Here is a 19,616-nt window from a genome sequence, read left to right on the forward strand (position 1 = left end):
GCTGCAATTTCGCATCAATGGTATTATGTATCCAACCATTGATCATCGAATTGCACATCTCCCACGCTCACCATTCTTCCCCGTCATCTTCCTCTGGTTTCTTTACGGTTCCAGTAACGAAACCTAACTTATTTTTCGCTCTTAGTGCGTTTTTCATGAGCTTTGCCCAATTCTCATAGTTGGCTTCTCCACGCAGCATTACAGTTGTAAGCAAAATTCCCGGATTATCCGAACCTACCAGATGAAATGGCGATCCAGGATCCGAGGGTTTCATCTTGCTGCTGGCCATCTTCCGTAGGGCAAGCTTTCGCACTTTTCCTCACACTGCGGAAGCGTTGTTTAATTTTGGTGCGCTCTGATACCAAGATAAACTTGGTAATGCAACCTATTGATATTATTCAAGTGTGCAGCCTTTTAATAGGCAATTGGCAAAACAGATACACGATTTGTTACAAAGCTTTGTTACAGAGAAATGATAAGAGATAAAACAACTATCTAAATTATCTAACTATCTAGTAACAAACTAAAGAATCTGCAATATAACAATCTAACCGTATAATATATCTAACAGTATAATATCCTAACAAATATTGATATCCTAACAATCTCCAACAAGATAGAACCGGTGTTAGAAGTATCTGGTGAGTTAGGCCAATCGGTTGACGTCACTCTAGAAAGCCCCAGGTCTCTAGCAACTTCCTAACAAATGCCATAACGAATCAATCGAGCGTCTTTAGGGTGATATAAACCCTTTTTGTTGTCGGTCGATTGATCCATCATTTGTTGACGATAAAATGAGAATTTTGGGAGGATATATCCCATTGTTGGGTTAGTTGCAAGAGACTTGAAAAGCTGCTCGGATCAACTGCACTTTTTACAGTCAATATGCAAAGACTAATAAAAAATGCATGTTCAAGGTGGAGACCAGTCAGCTATGGACTGCCCCAATCTGTATCCTAAATATATAGATACACATCACACAATAAGCGCACGTAACTTTCGTACATCTTGGCATTCTAACTTCCCAAATTACTAAGCTCGGAATCTTCTATTCTCGACCGACCACATTGGCCCAGTCCAATGGGCCAACAACCATTGAGGCATATATAAAGGGTCACTCCCATACATCCCTAAAGTGAGACTTTTATACTCTTATTGTAGAGGATCTCACTCCCCCGCACAAGCACATCTCACACCTCACGTTTCAGGTGAGTGTGCTTGCCTTACATTCAATGAGGTCCGTTAGGCTTGTCTCATTGTCTTTCATCTTTGGGGAATCTTCTTTATCTATAAATACCCCCTCTGCAACTATTGAAAAGACACCTTCTACACACTAATTAAATATATAGTTGTTACTTTATTGAAATATACCTAGAGCAACCATGCCCCCTTATATATTTCCCTTTCATTCTCAGCCTTCACCTCAAATCATATTCACAATGCTCTCCATTGAACTTTGGTCTATACAATACCTCACATATCACTTTTATATTGAGATACACACAAACAATCTTATTCTCACCACACCAACCGTTCATATACAAAATGATACATGTGATGAAGAATAAATCATGAAAGCGGTATCTCACTTTCCACGTGTCTGTTTGCATAAGTAAATTTGTCTTTTAGTGCTGTGAGTTATTAAATAGTAGATAAATAAATAAAGGGTTTTATAAGAGTTATGTTGTAGGAAAAGTGATTGTGTTATGTTATAGAGATTCGTTTTGCGTGCCGAAGTTTTTTTTTTTTTTTTGCTGCGGGACCCACAAAATGTTGTGTGTGTAGGAAAATTTTTGTGGTCATGTTAAATGATAGATGATAAACCCATAAATAAATAACGGGTTACAAGTGATACAAACAATACAAACTCGCTATTTTATTGAATGAGTTATTAAAAAAATGGTGATACTATTATTATCAAGTTTCTAGGTGGAGTGAGAAATTTCTTATACATTCCTATTCCCTGGAGAGTTTATAAATATGATTTGTGAAGACAATTGGTGATACGTATGATAACTCATTAAAGTTCACGGTAATTTTACCTTTCCTTATTTCCTTTATATATTTTTTTACTTAAAAATGCAATACAAGCTTTCTGGATTACAAATAATTTTTTATTTAGTTTAAAACTCTAAAATTAGATTAAAGAATTGAACTAAAGAAATTAAAGAATGCTTTTTCATATGAAAGCTTGGATTATATTTTTCATATAAAAAAAATGAGATTTTGGAATGGTAAAATTAAGGTGAGCATATATGAGTCATCATATGTGTCATTATTGCCACCCCAAACCATATTTATGAGCTCTCATGAATTAGGATTGTCTCATTTTTTCTAAAAACTTAATGGTAAAGCTACTAGGTTGGGTCTAGTTGTGATAGGTTTGGGTAGGTTGTATTAGGTTATATGTTCAATTTCAATAATTTTATTAAAAAAAAAAACCTAATGGTAATAACAGCAGCATTAAAAATTGGGTAATATCATCATTATCCTTTTTTGTAATTATAACGTACTAAATGAAGTAGCAAGTTTATCCTGAGATGCACCACATAACAATCCCCTTATGTATTTATCAACCTATCAAACCACAAACGAAGAGTCCTAAGGCAAACTTAAGGACCACAACATAATGCGATGCTTCAGACATATAAAGTTAAAAATTAAAAGATAAAAATAATGGGTTAGGAATCTTCTTCGGTTGTTTTAAGATCAAAGACACCTGAAAGATAAAAAAAAAAAAAAACAATGGTCTTCTTTTGGTCCGAGAACTATGCAAAATGGACACTCGGCCATATTTGATGCCTAACACATGTTCCATAACATCGCCGTTAGTAGCTCTGATCGAATCTTAATTATAAGGAAGGCATGCATTATAGACTCCTCAAATTCAGAAAAAGAAAAAATAGAAGAAAATAAATTTATATATAATAGAAAATAACACTATCAACCTACCAAAAAAAAAACACAACACTATCAGGTCTCGAGTTTGAGCCCGGAAAAAAAAAGATTTGGGAGAGCAGTCTCTAAAAGAGTTTGACAGTGCTCGATGGAGATTAGTTTTCGGTTACAGTTAGAAGATATCTTTGAGATTACTCAAAATAAAATAAAAAAATATTGGAATAGAGGTTCAAAGTAATGCCACGTCTTTAATTCCCACTGCAACGTCGTCAAAATTAATTAAGGGCTTAACTAATAGGTTAAATTGAGTAACAGGATCTTTGATGTATTATATATAACCCTTTGGAAACTTCGCTGTGTAGATATCTAGAGGGAATAATCCAACTTTTATGTTTGCATTGTATGCATATGCGTTTTTAGTTTGTGGGGACTTCAGGCTTTTGATGAAAGGGACTTGCCAAGGGTTTACCTTCCAATGGAAAACTCACCTCTTTCTTTCTGTTATTTATTTATTTCCACTATTATTTAACTATAGACTAACGTTGCATCTTTTTCACCAAGGGGTTTAGTTGATCGCTAATCAATATCTCTCATTCTCTCCCACGGTGCCTCATGCCGACATAAACCCTTTTCTTTTTCCTTTTTTTGAACCATGAGCCAATCACACTGCTTTGGTTCATGCGTTGTGAGGTGATTTGGGTCTTGAAACGTAGGGTGCGAGAGCCACTACCCTAATACTTGAAGTTAGTGCTAAATTGACCTTAAGTCACTCAGCCAAAAAAGAAAAGGCTCAAGTCATATAGGGGACCTAAGCTAGAAAATTGCCCAAATTAAGGCGGAATTCAGGGGTTGTTGAAAACTAGATATATAGGTTAAAAAATTACACTAAACATTTATTTTAATTAAAATATAGAAAAGGTTTCCTCATAAGACTTACGTTACCATGCGTGGGTATTACCAATGTTATTAGAACCGGATCGGTCATTGGCCCGGTCGAGGTACCCACCGGTTGAACCGCATGAACCAGATATATATATATAAATTTATATTTTATACTTAATTATATAATAAATATTTTAAATGGTGCTATCTAAATAATAACCTCGTGTAGTTTAGTGGTATTTGCTATGTTGCACAACCTCAATGGAAGGGGTTCAAACTCCATTAGATGTGATTTTTGAAATAATTCTCTTAACTTAATAGTTATATAATAAATATATTAAATGGTGTATATCACTTAACCAGTAATGGTGGCTTAGTGGTATGAGAAGGTGCTCTTCACACCAATGAGTAGGGTTCGAATCCACCTGCTGCAAAAAAATATTTTGGAACAGCATTAAATACGAGAAATAATAACCATACAAATGTGGAAATAAATATAAAACATTAAATATGAAGAATCATAACCGTACAAAGTTGGAAATAAATATAATATTTTTATTTTCTACAATTAATTTTGAACGCGAACTTCCTTTATCTCACCAAATACAACGTAGTTTTTAGGTGACTGCACCAATACTTATATGCAGTCATATTACAAATCATTTTGTCATATATATATATAGAGTAAACACCCTTTTTAGTCCCTGGCAATATCTACGAAGTCCTTTTCAGTCCCTGGCAATAAAAAAGGACCAAATTAGTCCCTGAAAGTACTAGAAAAGGGCCACTCTACATATTTGGGAGTTGACATAAGGACTAATATGACCCTTTTTTTGTAATTTCAGGGACCAATTTGGTCTTTTTTTATTGTCAGGGACTAAAAAGGACTTCGTAGATATTGACAGGGACTAAAAAGAGTGTTTATTCATATATATATATATATATATATATATATATATATATATATATTAACCGATGTCTGAAATCTTAACCAACTCGACTAATCTGATTTAAGATTGATTTCATGATATATATTTAAGTGTGTTTAGATAAGTTATGAAAAAAAAATTGACAAAGTTTTCTTACAAATATTTTTAATAGCTATATTTTTAACTTCTAAAAATATTAAAATGGGTTTTTAATTTAATTTTTTTAAAATATATAATTATTATAAAAATTAAATTTAAACATGCTTTTAATCAACTTTTTTCTTAACAAAAGACACAAACAAATGGCACTTGGTAAAAGCATTAAAGGGAGAGGAATAAATTTTTGGTGCTACTGTTGCACCAAAGATTTAGTACATCTCATTAATTGAAACATTACATGTCAGCCAAAATTCTCTTTTATTTGTCAAATTCTTTCTCTCTCATTTGATGTGTAATACTCCTATTGATTCACATACATCCTTGTAAACAACGATAATATTCATGCAATTGTAGTTTATTATGATATACGGGACTGTGTATCATGAAGATGACCTATAGTTTCTCTATGTCTTACAAATGAAGATAAATGTTAATGTATTGGGCTGCGAGGACTTTTGATGGTTATAAATAATTTCTTAGTATGTACAAGCTAGATATTGAAGGGAATATATGGAGGGTACATGGAAGACCAGTGGTCCTTTTGTGGGTCGAAATTTTTTCAAGACTGTAACGTCTATTTAAGCATTTAGAGCGTGTTTGGATTTTTTTTTTTAGCTAGAAGCTACTTATAAGCCTAAGGTAGGTCAAATAGATTTTGGAAAAAGCTCTTATAATAAAACGTTCTTTTTTTATAATGAAGAAAAAAGCTGAAAACTAAAAACTCCATTTTTTTAAGCTCTTATATGCTTTTCTTGAATTGTGTGCTTTTTTTTATAATGAAAAGTTATATAAATAGAGAGAGATAATTTTCTTGAAATATGTGCTTTTAAATAACTTTAAGCTAAATTTTTTATGTGATTACCAAACAATTTTTAGCTTCTTTTTTTAGTTTTAGTTTATAAGTAGCTTCTAACTTAAGAAAGAGAGGATCGAAACAGGCTCTAAATTAAGTGGGACGACACTAGTAGTACTGCTCATGTTTCTTTTGTTGTAAAATACAGTGATATATAAAATCAGTGAAAGATTTCAACCCGTGTATGGAATCAGATATGCTAATTAATTGTAAAAAACAAAGTGCAATAAAAAGAAAAAGAACAAACTCACTGGAAGTATGCATGAATCAGAATAAGTATGTAGAAAATGGAAGAATCTGAGCCCAACACTTGTTGTTTCTTTAAGACAATTTGTCCCCCACAATGATACCTAATGTTTGATGAACAATTGTCTCCCATAATAGAACATATATATGTCTTCAGAGTGTAACGACACTAACAATCTGGTGGCCCAATGAACACAACAGAATGACAAAGAAATCACACTTCTAAATCTAAGGCAGTATGTACTTATGAGTATGGATGTACGAAAATGACTCAGAAGAAATTCCGTAGAGTAATGACTTAGGATGAATTTTTTGAAAGTCTTAGCGTCTATATATAGACACTGATCGGACACAATGAATCACCACCAATTTTCTGAAAGGATTATTTTGGACAAAAATAATAAAAAAATTAATAAATTTTTTTTATTTCACACATACGTGCGATCAAATCGACCAAAGCCGAGCCGGGCGGCACGCGTGCATGTGTGGTGGACCAAGACCCACCTATATCTTTTATCCTCCGCAAAAGTGAAGTACTGTCCCTAAAGGGAAAACTAAGGAGTGAGGTAACGATTTATAAATCTTCACATTTCTCACTACTTGTCCAATGTGGGACTTTCCTTTCACCTTTCCTCTTTCTTTCCTTTCTCAACTCACTTATTCAAAACTCATACGATTTAGATACAAAATCCAACATCTTTGTCAAAAATAAAGAGGGGCAAAATAATCAAATTATTAACTACTCTATTTTAAGATTAGATATAATTTTTTTACACATTTTGGATCCACGAGGCAAATCCAAATGTGTTTTAAGTGTTCTAAAACACGGAAATATTATACTTACAATCTATTTTTCCTTACAACTGAGAACATTTTTAGTATTACCATCGTATTGAATAGTGGGTACGACTCCAGTTCAAAAAGAAATTACAGATTATGTATTTCTAGAAATATATAAACACATTTTTTTCTCTCTCCTAAAGAAACATGTCAGTACATGTGATGTGTTTTAATTGGGAGGATGTAGGTACTACACTAGCATATTAAAAATTTCACTTACACTCCACTAGGATTAGCCTAGTGGTGTGGGGTGTGTGTGTTAGGTGTTTGTAGTGTAGTGGTGTGTGTTCAATTTCCATGTAATGCAAAAAAAATTTCACTTACAAACACTTTCTTTATCGTTTGATCAAAATCAAATCAACAGTTGTAAAATAATATCCAGTGAGAGCCGTTAATTATTTGATTTTGATTCAAGAATAAATAAAATAGTTTTAAGAGATTATAAGAGAAAATAAGTTATAAATATAACCCCTTCCTCTAAATATATTTTATGTACAGTTCATAATCAAGGGAGTGACCGAGTGAACTTTGGTTGGTCACGGCATGTGACTGAAACTTTCAATTAGGATATTCAGCAAACTAGATAAAAGTTGGAAAATGGGAAACAAGTGATAGAGGTGTCGGGATAAACATGACACCCATTTGTTTAAGCCTTTGTTTTTCGTTTGATTGATTGATTAGTTTACTTAAGATCATTACACTCATAAACAACTCAAAAGCATAAGCCGAGGAATCTCATCCGTGCCACGCGCATCTTCTTTGGAATATCCTTTCCATTCTCCATCTTTTAAGAAATTTAAATCGAGTGGAATCTATGTCTCTACTCCTTTCCATTCTCCTTTCGCTACTTCACCCTTGCTCTATTAACTCCATCCTTATCCTTTAATTGTTAACTCTAATGTAGACTGTTATACCAAATGCTAGTAGTAGCTTAGTTAGTAATAAGGGAATTACGTAAGGGAAAAGGAAAAAACCTTGATTGAATTCTTACATATTATTTTTGAGAGAAATTTAAATATCTTTATTATTCACTTGTCCAACATTCGAGATTAATCTCAGGGGGTGTTTGGTTCAAGTTTTTGGAGAAGATTACTGGTAATCCTTCTTTGGTAAATGTAATTACCATGTTTGGTAGAAGGAATAAATTACGATTCCCGGATATCCAAGGATTACCGGTAATTTGATTTATAAAGAAAAGTCACTATTCAGATTACCAAAAATAATATGGTAATTCGGAATACCAATCAGAATACCAAGTAAAGGGAAAGCACAACAATAAATTTTGAGACAAAAATATCCCAATACACATAAAAATCTAGACTCAATCTATCAATTACAAAAGTAAAAATAGTTTGGTGTTATTTTTGTAAAATAACCTCATATTCCAAGTCATATTTCGTTCTAAACCAAATATGGAATCAGTAATTTTTACCCAATATTCCCGGTAATATTTTGGCGAACCAAACACATCTTTCGTAAGATTCCAAGTAAACTCAATTTCTACTGAATTCTCATTAATCATGATTCCCGGTCACCAAATTTTTTTTTTCCTGTACCAAACACACCCTCATAGTCAATTTAAAGAGTTAAAATTTATGAAAATATTAAAATAAATCAACTCACCTTAAAAAAATAATTAAAATTGAATTAACTCTTAAAAAAATATATAGCACCTTTATCTTTACTTTAGTACTATTAACTCTAGCAGACTGAAGTAGTATGCATATCATGCTTTGGAAGCTTTCACCTTATCTAATTTTACTTTAAATAACTGTCTATTGTACCACCATTACAACAACCCCAGCTTTCCCCCTTATAAGCGGACAAAAATGCCAAAACATCCACTTCCGGGTTGAAAATGACAGGTGAGCTGTGCTTTGAAAATGTACAAAAATATCTATCCTAATCAGCTCTCCTGAGCGGAAAAATTTAGAATAGTCCGGCGCAAGTGCTCATGACACTGTTGACAAATTCATCTCCTTCACTTTCGGAAAAAACAAAAATTGATATACTACCGTAATATCTATATTACTTTAATAAGAATATAACACTCGTGCTAACATATTTTTTAAAGAGAAAACAATAATTTTAATATTATATTTATATATTTCAAAAAATATATAATTTATAATTTTATTTTAAATAAATTGTATCCACTATTCAATATGACGGTAATACTAATAATGTTCTCCACTTTCTTTCTTCCTATGGTGCACTGAATCCAGTCTCGTTCTACTTGTAATGGAGTATTGTTTTTTTTCCTGTTTTTACAAAAGTGTCTGTCTTTAATGTTGTTTTTGAAGGAGGAACTTTCACCATAATTGGTAAATTTTCGTCCTGTAACTCTTATCCATGCCAAAAAAATGTACCTTCATTGATACACGCGTCTTACCGAATCCCTTTTTCTCACATCATCATGTGGCTTGTGGATATCGAATCTAAATTTTCCTTTCCAAATTAACTCCACTCATGATATATTGGAACATAATACGGACTTAAAAGGGTTTCAGCTTAATGGACAGGATTGTGGCATAGGTTTTAGTGTTTTTGAACATTGCCAAAAACAAATGTAATCGTTGTTTAAAGCATTTTGTTATAGGCACATCAAATTTGATACTTGATTTTAGTACTTTATATTTTAAAAAATAAAGAAATTAAAACATGTTTTTGTTTTAGTATTAGAAAAAGTAATAAAAATTATTAAAATAAAAATGATGCACTGTATACGCATAACGTTATTAATATAGAGGATTTAATTGTGGCGGCTACAGTTGATGTAACTCAAATCTCAAGACAGAGACCATTTTGGTACGATGTATAAAGCTTGATAGTATAAGTTTATGCTATAATATAACTTAATCAAAATGATGTATAACTTAATCAGGTATAGGAGGGTAGGATTAGACCTGATAAGAGATTGTTGTATTAACCAATGCAATTATCAAGAATTAATATATTATTTTAATATTAGTATATTAAAATAAAAATAATTTTTCAATATATAATTTTTTAAAATATTGGAAATTTTTATTTTTATAAAAAAAATATATTTTTTGGACACACTGATCAACATATATCTATAAAAAAATAATATCATCTGATATATTTGGAAGAATTATATAAATTCATTATTAAAAGGTATTTTTGACAAAAATAATTATTTTTAACCTATCTAATATTAAATAGTATATTACAAAACATATGATGATATTATCTTATACAATATATTATCTTATACAATATCATGCCAAACGCTGGATAGTATTAAAATCTAATAAGGTCTTGTACAGTCATACCTTATACTATCAAGTCTTATACTATCAGACATTATCCTATACTATGTACTAAACATGTCCTAATATTCAATCGTATAAATATTGGATAAAACTTTCATTCAAAATAAAATTATAGATTATATCACAGCCAAAAAAAAAATTTATAGATTATATATTTTCAGAAATACATAGACATAATATTAAAAAAAAAAAAATTCTCTTCAAAAAATACATCAACATATATGTTATGTTCTTATTGATCGGAAGTAGATAATAAGATGATATATTAGATATTTTTCTCAAAACACAACACTTGTACATAAGTAGCAAGCTTACGCGTGGGATGTGGATAGAACATGTGGTCCCTCTGCAAGTCCACAAGGGACAATCCACGCGTTCAGGTCACTAGGTGACACCCATGTGCCTCTGTTTGGCATGTACACACGTTTCTCTGCCCTTAATTCCCGGTTCATAACTTTTTACTACTTTTCTGTGGCCTTTGGTTTTCAGACATGATACTTAAATTATTATTTGGTTATTTACCAAAAAATAAATAAATTATTATTTGATATATGAGATTTTAGAAACTACGATAAAAATGAATTCAAATTTTTCTAATATATGTTAAATAATAATTAAATTATGACATAATAGTTTTTTTCTAAGTAAAAGTTTCTCTTTTTATAAGAAAAACATTAGTTGCTCTACTAATAAGAAAAATAAATAACTTATATTTATATAATTAATTGTGTATTACATTAATTTTATAATTTATTATTATCTTTTTTGACTTTAATTGCATTTTTATTATTATAGTTAAAATATATGCATCCAATAATGAAAAAACATTTTGTCCTTTTAAATGACATCAATTATGTTCTTTCATCCCCTTGTAATTATGTACTCCGAAGAGTACCGAGTACATAGTTATAATATTAAAATTATATTATTTTTATTTTTCAAGTCAGCTGACAGTTTTTGGAGAGAAAAAAAGTATAACTCTAATATTATAATTGTGTACTTTCTGAAATACATAGTTTTAAGGGGGCAAAATGAAAAATTATTTTCCCTTTAATAATATTTGATAATTGTTGTGTTTAACCCAAACACTTAATTTCTCCTTCTTCCAAACTCATTTCGACTTGGCTTAAGGTTTCAATTCAGTCTCAATTCCTCAACTCCAGCTCCAAACAAACTTGGGCACACAAAAAAAGTGACACTTTGGAAAGCTATGCAATTTAGTACCTTAGGATTAGAACCTTTACTTTTAGTGTTTTGTTTTTAATAATTTTGTTTTTTATTTATTTATTTTTGGCTAATGGGTGGAATGGTGATAGATAGCGCTTGTACCAATCATAATAAAAATTTGCAAACTACAACACCACCTATCCCCCAAGGAAACCCTATAAGCTAAGCTAATTGGATCATTACATATATGAGAGGAAATGCTATGAACTTAATTAGAACTCATGAAACAATTGTGTCATGCAAAGATATAGTCATGGATCGATTGGATAGCAAACAAGAAAATATCAGACAAACTTTTTCATTTTTCTCTCAAATCAAGTTCAATCCCACTATCTCTAGCTTTAAGCTAGTTCATCCATCGCGACATGCTAGGATAGAGAAAGAGAACACTTATATATGGGAAGGACAGACAAAGAGGACATGCTTTTATTTCTTGTCTAGCATTGAGCATTGACTCCGAATATTCCAGAATCGGTTGACTCGATTGTTGCCACGTCTTACTTCGGAGTTCAGATTCGTTTTGTAGATGCGAAGGCTATTGTAAAGAGAAAAACAATAAAAGTACGAGAAATATAAAGTGGCGTTGTATGACACAGCACGATCCAAGTTGTTGTTTGGTTGTTTTGCACCCCAGCTATCACACACACGTAAAATAATAGAAAATTGCTTACCTCATACATTCCCAAAGTAGAGAAACAAGAGATCAAGGAACATTGAATAAATCCCTGTGTATTAGCACAACCGAGTGTATATATATATATATATATATATATATATATATATATATATATATATATATATATATATATGAAAAAAGTGTGTATCATTTTAAAGGACATAAAGTTGTGTTATTTTAAGTGAAAGAAAAAGATAGATTATGAGAGAGAGAGAGAGGGAAATTTTTTTAAAAGTGTGGATCCCACCTTTTAGTGAGAATGAAACGACACAAGGTGTGTCATTTAAAATGACACACTTTTTTCCCTATATATATGAGGTAGGATTCTTTAACACCAGTGTCAATTTTAAATTTGACACCTCATCTGAGAGTCATTAGATCAAAAAAGATCAATGACTCTGATTTGTAAGCATGTGGCACCATTGATATTTTTTTATCTAATGACTCTCAGATGATGTGTCAAATTTAAAATTTGACACCGGTGTCAAATTTCAATTTTGACACCTCATCTGAGAGCCGTTAGATCAAAAAAGATCAACGACTCTGATTTGCAAGCATGTGACACCATTGATCTTTTTTGATTTAACAACTCTCAGATGAGGTGTCAAAATTGAATTTTGACACCGGTGTCAACGGATCCTCTCTCTCTATATATATATATATATATATATATATATATATATATATATATAATTACATGATACAAACAACCTAAAATACATGATGTGAGTTTAAGATTATACTATTTATATTTTATATATACAACACTCCCCCTCAAGCTCGAGCGTATAAATTATAAACATCAAGCTTGTTACATATAAACTCTATTCGAGGGACCTTCAAAGACATCATAAATACATATGTTAATGGATCATTAGAGGGTACAAAACTAGTCATAATTTCACCAGCAAGGACCTTCTCTTGAACAAAGTAACAAACTACCACGATATGCTTGGTTTTTTTATGAAACACTGGATTGGAAGAAATATGTAGTGCTGCTTAGTTATCACAAATGAGAGTTGTTGGACTAGTATCTCCAAACTTGAGTTCTCTAAGAAGTTGTTTAAGACAGACGAGCTCACAAGTAGCAGTAGCCATGGAGCGATACTCTGCTTCAACACTTGATCTGGCAACTACATTATGCTTCTTACTTTTCTAAGAGACTAAGTTGCCTCTAACGAAAACATAATATCCAAAAGTAGATCTCATATCAGTAGGACAACCGACCTACTCAGCATCAGAGTATCCAACAATTTTATCATGATCCTTATCTCCATATTCAAGGCCTTTTCGTGGAGATGCCTTGATGCACTTGAGAAAACGAATGACGACATTCCAGTGTTCTTGACATGACGAATTAAGAAACTGACTTACCACATTAACTGCAAATGAAATGTCAGGCCAAGTAACTATGAGTTAGTTCAGTTTTTCAACCAGTCTTCTATACCTTTCAGGATCTGAAAAGGGCTCCCCCTAATTTGGTAGGAGCTTGACACTTGGATCCATAGGGGTATTAACAGACTTAGAATTTAACAAGGTAGTCTCTTCAAGAATATCCAGAGCATATTTCCTATGAGATATCACAAATCCATCTTTAGATTGGGCTACCTCGATTCCTAAGAAATATTGAAGTTTCCCAAGATCCTTGGTATAAAAATGATGACATAAATGCTGCTTTAACTGAGTAATCCCATTATTATCACTTTCTGTGATGACAATATCATCCACATACACCACCAAGTAGATAGACCTAGAAACTGAATGAAGATAAAATAGAGAATGATCAACTTCACTCTGAGTCATACCAATTTGTTGAATAACACAGCTAAATCTGTAAAACCAAACTCATGGAGATTGCTTGAGACTATAAATAGACTTGTGGAGATGACAAACAAGACCTGACTCCCCCTAAGCAACAAATCCAGGAGGTTGCTCCATATAAATATCCTCCGTAAGATCATCATGAAGAAAAGTATTTTTAATATCAAGTTGATAGAGAGGCTAGTGGCAGATAGCATGCATGGAAAGAAAGAGGCGAACAAAAGACATCATCACAGGAGAAAATGTGTCACCATAATCCAATCCAAACATATAAGTGAAACCTTTCGCCACCAAGAAGGCTTTAGGCGATCCACTTGACCATCGGGACCAACTTTACCAATATAAATCCAATGGCAGCCAACAACAGACTTTTCAGACGAAAAAAGGACCAGATCCCATTTGTCATTGTGCTGAAGAGCAATCATTTCATCAATCATACCTTGTCTCCATCCAGAATGTGAAAGTGATTCACCTGTAGCCTTGGGAATAGAAATAGAAGACAAAAAGGAAAAAAATGCAAAATATGATAGAGAAAGGAGATGGTAACTAATATTAACTAAATACTTGGACGGAGGGCGGGTATCACGAGTACCTTTACGGAAAGCAATGGTAAGATCACTAGCCGAAGGTAGGACAGAAGCTGAGGGAGAAGATGTAGCAGGATGAGAGGCCATAGAAACATCTAGAGAAACATGTTGTAACTCATCAAGAGAAGGGGTGACCGAAGGAGAGTCAAACACAAGGAGAAGGAGAGGTAGAATGTATCCAAAGGAGTCGGCAAGGAGAGATGACTAAATAGAACCATAGTCCACAAGAGCAGTAGTGAAGCAAAAAAAAGGACCGATTCAAAAAAGAAAATATCTGCTGAGATAAAGTATTGAAGTAGAGTTGGAGAGTAGCAATAGTAATCTTTTTGAGATCGAGAATAACCCATAAAGACACATTTATGAGACTTGGGGGCTAGTTTATCCAAGTTGGGACCGAGAAAGTGAACAAAACTAATAGAACCAAAGACATGTGGGGTCGAAGGATATAAAGGTTGATGAGGAAACAAAATAAAGTAAGGTAACTGGTTATGAAGAATAGAAGATGGCATGCGATTAATGAGATAGCATGCAGTGAGAATGACGTCACCCCAGAATTTGTAGGGAGAATTGTTATCAATTAACAATGCGCGAATAGTCTCAATAAGGTGACAATTCTTGCGCTCGGCTACACCATTTTGTTGGAGTATATGAGGAAAAGATGTTTGATGAAGAATGTTATAAGACGAAAAGAATTGCTGAAATTGATGAGATAAATACTCACAAGCATTATCACTACAAAAAGTACGAATATGATTACCAAATTGAGTTTTGATTTCATTTTAAAATAACTGAAAAATAGAAAATAACTCAGAATAATTTTTCATTAAAAATAACCAAATACATCTGGAATAATCATCAATAAATGTAACAAAATACTTAAACCCTAAAGTAGAAGGATGACGACTTGGTCACCAAATATTAGAGTGGACCAAAGAAAAAGGAGACAAAGCTTGATGACTAAGACGACTCGGTAACATACTACAAGTATGTTTCCCAAACTGACATGACTCACAATGTAAATTAGAAAGAGACGACAAATGAGGTACCATCTTGTGAAGCTTGGCAAGACTTGGATGACCCAAATGAGCATGGATAGTGAGGGAAGAATCCACAGTAGAAAAAGCTAAAGAAGAAGGAAAAAATTGGTAGAGGCCATGAGACTCATATCCTCTGGTAATCTCCTTCCCTGATCTCCAATACTATAAAATGATAGAAGATTTAGTAAAGGAAAAACCACACAATCAATGGATTTGGTCAAATATCTAATGAAAAGTAAGTTAAAAGGAGAATCAGGAACATAGAGAACATGATCCAGAGATAAAATGGGAAGAAAATAACTATGCTGCTCCCAAGGGATTGGACCAAAGACCCATTGTCCATAATAATAGTAGGGAATGAATCAGTGGTACAAAGATAGGTGAATAAAGACTTATTACCAGAAATGTGACCGGAAGCCTTAGGATCAAGAATCCAAGGGCCTAGAGATTGTAATTGAGAGATCTCAGCAAAAGAATTATCAATTGGAGCAATAAAGACAATAGTACCATATGCTTCCTTCTCAGACCACCAACTCACAAATTCATTAAGAAGATCTGCAGGAGGTTGTGCTACAGAAGGTAACCTTGGATCAGGTGTACTAGAAGGAGTCCGAGCAACATGAGTAGTCTAAGGAAGATAAGGTGGCTTGCCATGGAGCTTCCAACAACAGTCAACAATATGATTGGTCTGATGGCAATGAGTACAGAGTAGCCGACCCTTAGAGGGTTTACATCCACGATCAGAGCACTGAGCAGCAAGGGCAGAAGAGGCAGAGGTGTCAACTGAAGATACATTGGGCAAAACAGGTGTTGATGATGTAGAGGGCTTAGGTGGAATCCTAAGCAAAATAGACATCGCAGAATCCAGTGTAGGAATAGTAGCGTATCCCAATATCTAATCCCGATTGGCAGATAAATATGGATGTAAACCATAGAGAATAGCATAAAAAGAGTATTACGTTTTTCCTGCTCCTCAGTAATATCATTAGTAAAGGGTAGAAGTTCATTGAGATCATGAAGTAAACTCTGAGTTTTTCCCAAGTACTCAGACATAGGACCATCAAAATCATGAGCAAAGGTAGACATCAACTTCTAACACACATCATAGATTCATTGGTGTACAAGGCCTTTGCTTGACGTTAAATAGCCTCACAAGTGTTTGTATGTCAAAAAATCTACTATATGGAAGGATGAAGAGTGGACTTGATGAGACTGCACAGCTGAGCATCAATCATCTTCCATCGTGTGCGCTCACAAGCCGCAATAGAGTCAGCCTGAGTAGTTAAATGAGACGTATAATTCTTCCTATCCAACCAAAGTTGCAGATTTGAAGACCACGAATCATAGTTCGAGCCATCCAATTTATCCACACTAAGTGGGGCAAGGATATAATTGGTAAAAATAGGAGGATCTGACTTGGAGGCAATCAGAGATTCAGAAATAGAAGAGATAAGAAAATCTATAATCACCAAAATAAAAGAAACCAAGAAAAATCAAAAACGTCTGGTAACAAAATAAACCAGAAAGGGGGGACCTGGACGTCACCAATAACGAGGTCAAAACTCCAAAACAAGACCAGATCAAGAACATTTCGGAGATAGGAAAAAAATAGGACCGTTGCTATCGGAGAAGAGGCTCCACGTGCCGCCACATGCCGGCCAACCAAAAGGAGCAGCATAACTCACACGCGCGAGAGGGTGCGTGCCTGACTTCACTGCGACGAGACTTGGACCAATCAAACTGATAAACCCTTGGTTTACCATGTTTTTATGCTAAATTCTACAAGAATTATATGGTAGATTACATGGAATTCAAGGTGTTATATGATAAAATCATAAAGATTTGAAAATTGAGCTAATGTTTTGATATCTTGCTCATTTTGAAGGTAAATCCACAAGATTTGGTGCTAAGAAGTGATAAAGGAATCATAACAAAGATTTGAAGCTCAATCTGCAGGATCTTAAATAAAAACAGAAACAAATCAAGATTTGATTACGAATTGATAGAGATTCACGGGGAGATTTGATGACGAATTAAAAGATATGGCTTCAAAGGTTATAAATAGGGAGTTTGGGGTCAATGGAATTCACTCATTCACAGACACACCACGTGAAATTCACAGATACCCAAGGGAGGAATCCTGTTGCAGAGCGTTGGAGCACTGGAGAACCAAGTCAACATCACACCAATGGAGGCTTGGGAAGCTATTTTCTTTCTTATTGCTTTTAAATTCTGTATGCTAGGCTAAATTTTTCTATAGTTAGGGGTAGAAGAAACCCAATTGAATCCTTAAGTTTATGAATTAAATTGTCTCTGAATTCTTCTCATTTTATATTTGAATAGATTTATCTGTCTTTAATGCTTTCTATGAGTTTGCTCCTTATAGATTGATTTAGGGTAATTGTATGACAATAGGGATTTTGGTGCATGAACCCTGATTTGATAAATTTATTACGATCCTTGTGATCTAGGGATAGACATAGGGCAATTGTGCAATCTTTAAATTCTTGATCTTAATGCATGTTTTCTTGGAAAATAATCGGGGAACTAGAGTTCTTTCAAGATCACATAGATGTAGGATAACAAGGAATTGAGCCCTGATTAACTTAGAAAGAATTGATTGGCATTATATTAAGAACAGGTTCTTGACAATTTAATTCATAGCATATAGAGGGGATTGGGGGAAGTCGAATCCCTAACTACGCTTGTTTTTAATCTTTAAATCAATCATCTTTCCAATTGCTTTTTAATTCTGAATTTTAATTTGGATGTTATTAATTGTTTTCTTTTCAATTTCAATTCCCTTCATCTAAATATTGATTGTCAAACTAAACCGCGATTAGCGAACTAGTGTTTGAAACTCAATCCTCGTGGGAACGATCTCATACTCTGGTACATTTTTATTACTTAACGACCGGTGCACTTGCCGAGTCGCAATAAGTTTTTGGCGCCGTTGCCAGGTATTGGATCTTTCAACATTAGAAGTACCTAAACGCCTTTTAGATTGGACTTTTTATTTTTCTACAATTTAAATTTTCTGCATTTGTATAATTTTGTTATATATTTTTTTTATTAATTTTATTATTATTTTTTTAATTTTATTTTCTGCATTATATTTTTTTGTTTAAATTTTTTGTTTTCTATTTTCTACATTTTCTGTTTTTATGCATAATCTTTGACTCTTAGTTTATGCGAGGTACTGTTAACCCACGATCCTTGTAATTTGATCCTGAGATAGAAAAGACAGCCAGAAAACTCAGAAAAAGCGCAAAAGAAAGAAAAGCAAAAGAAGCAAAAGCATCAAGCCCGACAGAACCAAAGGAAGAAACTATGGCTGAAAACAACGCGATTCAGAATCCTCCCAAAACTTTGGGAGATTATATGACTCCAGCCCGAGTTCCGCAGACGGCGAGTGTTGTTATACCCAATGTGGAAGCTAACAACTTTGAGCTCAAACTAGCACTGCTGCAACTGATTCAAAAAGATCAGTTCACTGGAGGAAGCACCGAATACCCCTACAGTCATCTAGAGAATTTCTTGCTCTACTATGATACCTTGAAGATGAATGGAGTCTCACGTGACACCATCTTGCTCAGACTCTTCCCATGCTCACTGCAGGAAGAAGCAAGAGGGTGGTTGCAGTCACTGCCTCAAGGAAGCATCACCAACTGGAATGATTTGGGACCAAGTTCTTGGCCAGATTCTTCTCAGCTTCAAAGATGGCAAGGCTCAAAGAAGAGATCACTTCTTTTGAACAAAAAGAAAATGAATCCTTGTACGAGGCATGGGAAAGGTTTAAAGGACGAATCTTCTTCCATGGAATGACGCCTAGCACAAGAACCTTGGTGAATGCTGCATCAGGGGGATCATTGAAAACAAAAACTCCATAGGAAACGTTTGAATTGCTGGAATCTTTAGCCTCTAAGGAGTTCGATAATGCTCCAGTCACACAAAGGAGAACAGGGATCATGAAGCTTGACGGCTATGATGCGTTGTTGGCCCAGAATGAACAAATATTGTAAATAAATAAGAAACAACAAACACAATTAGATGTTCTCACAAAGCAATTTGTCAATTCTCAAGTCTCTTCTGTTCATAATACTCAAGTTATTTGTGGTATTTGTGCAGATACTCATGCTACTAAAGACTGCGATTTCATGAAGAA

The 19,616-nt window shown here is 33.5% G+C and overlaps 1 pseudogene; it reads right to left on the reverse strand.

Annotated features, from left to right (window-relative positions):
* Positions 1–19,176: 19,176 nt before the first annotated feature.
* Positions 19,177–19,274, reverse strand: LOC133312593 (small nucleolar RNA R71; annotated as a pseudogene).
* Positions 19,275–19,616: the final 342 nt, after the last annotated feature.

Source organism: Gastrolobium bilobum, unplaced genomic scaffold (assembly GCF_033153095.1).
Source record: "Gastrolobium bilobum isolate Gb01-03AN ecotype WA unplaced genomic scaffold, APGP_CSIRO_Gbil_v1 utg30084, whole genome shotgun sequence".
In the NCBI taxonomy this organism is placed as follows: Eukaryota; Viridiplantae; Streptophyta; class Magnoliopsida; order Fabales; family Fabaceae; genus Gastrolobium; species Gastrolobium bilobum.